A 6,159-nucleotide genomic window follows, 5' to 3' on the forward strand; every position below is an offset into this window, starting at 1 on the left:
TTTAGCATCCCCAGTTGGCACCAGCTCTGCCTTTCCCTTCCCCGCTCCATCCTGCAGCGCGGCGCCATCGCTCCGTGCCGGGACGACAACCGCCTGCTGATCGCCCTCTAATTCGGGCTCCTGATGGAACCCTGGAGAAGGATGTGCTGCTGGGATAAGGGATAACAACATTTTAAAAGGGCTTGTGTTTTTGTTTTCCTCCCTCCCTTCCTTTCTTCTTCTTCCAGATGACAAGTCATTCCCTGCAGTGGTTTTATTGACAGTGAATCCACCGGCAGCAGCCGGGCTGCGCACAGGGAGGGATGGGGTTTCAGGCCGGAGAGGATGCGCACGTGGCCGTTCTCGCAAACCCTCGCTTCCCACAGCACGAGAAGCCCCAGGCTCAGCACCTCCGAGCCACCCTGGCTGGAAAATGCACTTTCTGGGGGCCCTTGGGGGGCCAGCGGGTCCCCAGAACCCTTTTCTGTAGGAGCCGAGGAGGAGGCGAGTGGTTGGAGGAAACTTCCTCGCCACTGGCCCCCGGCCAGGAAGGATGCAGCTGCATCCTTGGAGTTGAGTGGAGCGTGGGGAGCGCGAGCATTTCCGCGTTATTTTTGGGGGGAACCACGTGAGGGTTGTGTTGGTTCCTGCTGGGAAGAGGCAGCGGGGGCCAGCTGAGGGCTGTGGGGTGGGTGAGGAGCTCATAATTAGCTCCAGGTGATAATTGATTGATAATTGAGCAAGACAGAGGTACAAAGGCTGGTACCCAAGGGGTGGGCTGGGAACTGAGAGTGATGGGTGGTGGGGTATGAAGAAGAAGAAGAAGAAGAAGAAGGATGATGAAGAAGAAGAAGAAGGATGATGAAGAAGAAGAAGAAGGATGATGAAGAAGAAGAAGAAGAAGGATGATGAAGAAGAAGAAGAAGGATGATGAAGAAGAAGAAGAAGAAGGATGATGAAGAAGAAGAAGAAGGATGATGAAGAAGAAGAAGAAGGATGATGAAGAAGAAGAAGAAGGATGATGAAGAAGAAGAAGAAGGATGATGAAGAAGAAGAAGGATGATGAAGAAGAAGAAGGATGATGAAGAAGAAGAAGAAGAAGGATGATGAAGAAGAAGAAGAAGAAGGATGATGAAGAAGAAGAAGAAGGATGATGAAGAAGAAGAAGAAGAAGAAGGATGATGAAGAAGAAGAAGAAGGATGATGAAGAAGAAGAAGAAGAAGGATGATGAAGAAGAAGAAGAAGGATGATGAAGAAGAAGAAGAAGGATGATGAAGAAGAAGAAGAAGGATGATGAAGAAGAAGAAGGATGATGAAGAAGAAGAAGAAGAAGGATGATGAAGAAGAAGAAGAAGAAGAAGAGGTAAGCTGCTGTGGCCATATCTTTCCCATGCAAACCAGGAGCTCAGATCCAGCAGCCAGGGCTCCCCCCAGGCATACCCACAGATCCAATTAGTGTGGAAAAAAGTAATTAAGGGAAGGTGCTGCAGCGCTGAGGCTCCCAGCATAGGCTCCAACAGACAGGCAGCGCTGCTGTTTCTTGGGAACACCTCGGGGAATGGACCCAAGGGACAACACAAGCCCTGGGACTATTTTTCCTGCTTTCCGAGCAACGTTTGTCCCTGGTCTGCAATGCTCGCCTCTGTTACGGAAACAAACGTCCAACCTGCTTCTTGGAAGAGCATCTGCAGGTCAAGAGTGTCCCCAGGGCAAGGATGGGGTTGCAAGAGCGGGTGAGAGATGATTTTCCGTGCTTTTTTGGGGTTATGCCCTGCTATTACTCCCTCAGTTGAGGCAGCCCTAGCTTGCAAATTGCTTCTTTATCTGCACCCGCTGCCCAGCTGCTGCGCAGGAGGCAATTTGGTTCATAATGGTCTATTAAATACTGTGGGTGCTGGGCAGGGCCGCTTCCCTTCTCTGGATGTGATGGCTCTGACCCTGCGATCTCCAGGATTGCTTTATGTATTTAAGGTGAGAGTTTTAATTAAAAGGCCACCAACGTGGCGTGCCACCCAGCCCTTTCTGCTCTGTCAGGGCCACGGGGACAGTGCGTTGGTGTCCGGCTGCTCGTTGGGAGGACGGGGACATTGTTTGACCCACGTTGCTCTAACCCTTGGTGCTGATGGGTTTTGCGGGGCTGGTTTGGTGTCCGCAGTCCATCCCGGCCAGAAATTCCAGGGGAGAGGGGAAAAAGCCCTCAAAACCCCTGGAACCTGAGCTGAGTGACATGTAAAATAACTTCACAGCTGATCTCTGCTAATGGGTTGCAAATTGCTTCCATCAGCTCCGGTATTACAGATTGCTCATCTGAAATTGCTTCCAGGAGCCCATTTTGGGGCCAAACACTTTGTAGCTTGGGGAAATAACCATCAGCATTGTTAGTAACAGTAAGTTGTATTCAAATGAGGCACTGTGGGGCTGTACTAGGACTTTTACATGTGCCTTCCTTGCTGTTGGGGTAGCTGTGGCATTAGGGGGATGCTGGGGATGCAGGGGGCTGGGTACCACTTCTCCCGGTCCCTGTTGTTGCTCCTTGAGGCATCGCTTTGCTCCAGCTCCTAACCAAGGGCAGCTCCGTTGCCTCCACACAGGTCCTGGTAGAGGTCCAGGGTTTCCTAATTCATGAGCACACTGTTAATTATCTGCTGGAAGCCACAGCCTCAGCATCTTGGTGAGACTAAGGAGCCTATTAGCAGACCTGCTTCTTGCCATTCTTGGCTCCAGCTGGCCCAGGGCAAGTCCCTGTCCTGGGCTGGCAAACGGAGGAAGAAATGAGCCTCGTGTTGCATCTTTTGGTTCCTGTTTGCTCTTGCTGTTTAAACCACGTCCGAGATCTTTCTCAAGGAGACCACAGCATCTAAACCCTGAGGAACCCACCACGAGCATCCAAGTGATACCGTAGGATTTCTGAACCGAACGTGTCCCCATCGCCCAAGTTGTGGCAGATGCGAAGTGTTGAGCGGCAGCACCAGGAGCGGCTGCTCGCAGGAGTTACCGCCGGGGTTATCCTGAGCAAAACTGCACTTATATTGAAAAGCAGCAGTTTGCTGGTGTCCCCGCTCCGGGCTGCTGGGTCGCTCGCCCCCGTGCAGAGTGTCTCCGTCTGATTTATGCCGTGTTGTGCTGCGCTCTCGCTCGCACCCACTTGGCTCTCCCGGCGCGAGGAGCCGCCAGTCCATTAAACACTGAGTCATCCTCAGCGGCATTTAATTTTGTGAGGGGCAGCAGTTTGGATAATTAAAGGCCTCCGTGGCCAAAGCCGGTGGCTGTTGGAATGCGAGGATGACGGGGAAGGCGAGGACACCCGGCAGCACCGATTGATCGGGTGCCACCGCCACAGCGGCGATGCCCCGGTGGAGAGGTGGCTCCTCTCGCTCTCCCCCTTGAATTTTGGGGTGTTTTTAACCCCTTCCTTCCTCAGAGAAGGGTTTCCTCGCTCAGGTGAGCGCAATGATGCTCTGTGCTATTTCCGCCTGGATTAACCACATCCTGATGGGATCTCCCATGGGCAGATATGCTATCTGGATATGCTCGGCTTATTAAAAGGACAAGCTGTTCAGGGAGCTGGTAATAAAGCCATGAAAGCTTTTACGAACCAGAGTTGAAGGCACTAATATCGCTGTGCTCTGCGTGGGTGAGAAATTAGACAAGAGTTCCTCCACGCTGATGTTTTTTTTTCCTCCCCCCTATTCATCTTTCTCGACAATTATCTTTTATTTTGATATCGTTCTATTTAAACCTTCAGAACCGTGCTCAGGATAAAAAGGGCGCTGGATCACTTAACAACCAGGCACTTTGCAGCTGGGCTGCGGGGGACCTGGAGACATGGAGAGCGATGGGGAAGGTGGCTCGGGCTCTCCTGGGGTTTTGGCAGCAGGAATTGTCCCACAATGGTGAGATGAACTCCGCAGGCCCTGCGCCTCCTTGCCAGCACCTTGGGAAGAACCGTGTCGCTGTGTCTGTGCATTGAGACTTTGCACCCTCGGTTTGAACATCTGGGATCCTCCAGCCGCTCCTCTTGCATCTGGGTGCCCCTCACCTGCTTTGGGGCTGCTGGGTTTTATTTACAGCCGCTTCAGGGCTATTTCTACCCTTTTGCCATCGCGGAAATCTTGTGATTGATCAGCCACAGCTTTCCGGAGTTGTGACCGGCGCATCGCAAACCGAAGGCGGATGGAAAGTCACTGCGCTGAGCGTGCAGCTTCATTAGCTCAAGCAATTAGCGTGAGGCAACGCGAAACCACCACTACCGCTCCACAACTGTCCTGAAACGCTTTCCCCGTGCACCAGCTCCACCTGGGCTGGCTCTGCCACCCTCGCTGGTTTTAGGAAAAGCCTCTTGTGTGGGACACATGCAGTTGAGGGGCTGAGGATGCTTGGGCTGGACAGGACCCACATCTGGCGGTGTGGGGCAGGGGTTGGCCACTCATTTCCCAGGATGCCAGGACATGGCTGGGTCAAGCGGGGCTCTGTGCGGTTCTACAGCGCTGCCCCAAGCCAGCGGACACCCCTCCTGGCTCTTCGCTCGCTTTGCTGCTCTGATTGCTGTATCAGAAGATGAAGCTGTTTGGGAGCTCCATGAGAAGAAATGCCCCGTGCTGTTGGTGGCTGCAGATGTTCCTGCTGATGTGGCCAGCAAAGGCAAACACGTGGCTGTGGTCTCGAGCCATGAGCAGGCACCAGTGTGGAGGTTGTAGCATGGAGGGTCTTGGTCTCCTCTGCCAAGGAACAAGCAACAGGATGAGAGGAAACGGCCTCAAGTTGCGCCAGGGGAGGTTGAGGTTGGATTTAGGAACAATTTCTTCCCCAAAGGGCTGTGGGGCATTGAACAGGCTGCCCAGGGCAGTGCTGGAGCCACCATCCCTGGAGGGTTGGACAGACAGACATGAGGTTCTCAGGACATGGGGCAGTGCTGGGGTAGGGGAATGCTTGGACTCCATGATCTTGAGGGGCTTTTCCATCCAAAGTGATTCTGTGATTGCGTGTGCACACTGAGGTGAGATTTTTGGGATGTGCACCATGCAGCACCAGCCCGTGCCCCGCATTGCCCCGCTTGTCCCACTTCCCTGCCCGCGCTGCCCTGGCGTTGCTGGCGGGTGCTTGTCCCCACGTCCTTGTCGCTGCCACAGAGCCCATCCAGATCACGTCGTCTTTTATTCCCTGTGACACCGGTTGTGGTCACAACAAACTCATCTCGTTAAGGAAACGCTGAGGGTGGCTGGAAGGGGAAATGGATCCCTCCATCTGGTAAGTGCCAGGGCGGGCGGCACACGTTCCCTGTGGTCCCGAGCACCACGGAGCCGCGATGGAGACGGCAGCTCGTGTGTCCGGAGCGTTCAAACACGCTCCAGGAGCCAAAGGGTTAACGCTGCCGGCGTGCAAACATCCTCCAAACAGCACCGATGGGAGCTGCGAGCCTCCCCGCTCTCGGAAAGCTGGCAAACAAATTAAAGCAATGTTGCAACTAATGCGTTTCTTTGCAGCAGAGAGGAGGAGAAGCAGCGCTGAAAGGCTGAGGAGACAAAGGCGATGCAGATGGGTGCTGGGGGACCCGGGAGCGCCACGTGCTCTTTGCTCCGAGCTGAGCTGAGATTTGCTGCTGCGGCTCCGTGACAGCGGCTGGAATAACCTGGGGAGGATTTATGGGAAGCAAAGGGGGAACCTGCCTGGGAAGGGCTGTAGCTGGGAGTTCCTCCGGCATTGCTGCTCCTCCGTGTTTGTGTCCCATTTCTCCAGGAGGAATTGTGTTGTGCAGGGAGGGAATACAGCGCTATATGCTCCAGGCATATAGATCAGTGCGTCTTCCTCCCAGCAGCCGCCTGACATGCAGCAGTCCAGCATCTCCAAAAATGAGGTCCCACTTGGCTTCTTGTGCGCTTATTTGCATTGAAGAGAAATTAAACGGAGAGATGCAAATCCCCTAAACCAGTTTAATGATGGCTGGGTGGGTGCCTGGGGAGGAGGTTGGTTGGCACCAGTTTGATGAAAGGGTGGTGGGGTTGGGCAGCCTGGACCCACAACCAGCGTCAGAGGTTCTGCTGCTGGTCCCCAACGTGGCCTTATCGTCATCCTGCGTTTACAGCAATGACACGTTCCCCTCGTTATAAGCGAGGGGGTTTGCTACCCTCCCCTGGCAGCCAAGCCCGTGCGAGGAGCAGATGGAGCCCATCTTGAACGTG

This window comes from Patagioenas fasciata, chromosome 28 (genome assembly GCF_037038585.1).
Source record: "Patagioenas fasciata isolate bPatFas1 chromosome 28, bPatFas1.hap1, whole genome shotgun sequence".
NCBI lineage: Eukaryota > Metazoa > Chordata > Aves > Columbiformes > Columbidae > Patagioenas > Patagioenas fasciata.